The sequence below is a fragment of the Rhincodon typus genome, chromosome 2, assembly GCF_021869965.1.
Source record: "Rhincodon typus isolate 14 chromosome 2, sRhiTyp1.1, whole genome shotgun sequence".
Lineage (NCBI taxonomy): Eukaryota > Metazoa > Chordata > Chondrichthyes > Orectolobiformes > Rhincodontidae > Rhincodon > Rhincodon typus.
The window spans coordinates 113,976,418-113,976,767 of NC_063333.1; positions in this window are offsets into that span (position 1 = coordinate 113,976,418).

Here is a 350-nt window from a genome sequence, read left to right on the forward strand (position 1 = left end):
GGCTTTGGCCAACCGTCAAGGGTACTACTTGAGTCGTACTTTCTGATGGACATTGAAGAACATGGGATTTTCTGAGCCCTCTCCGCCCTCCCCCTTCAAAGTGATATTCAAGGTGAAGTATCAATTCATCAGCAAAAGGAGGATGATAGGTGATAGCAGGAGGTTCCCAAGCCTATGTTTGACTTAAAGGAGTGAAAGTTAAGATGCTCCAGAGTCAATGTTAAGAACGTCAGAAGTCACACAACACCAAGTTGTAGTCCAACAGGTTTATTTGAAATCACAAGCTTTCAAAGCCTTGCTCCTTCTTCACCTGACGAAGAAACACACTCCAAAAGCTTGTGATTTCAAAT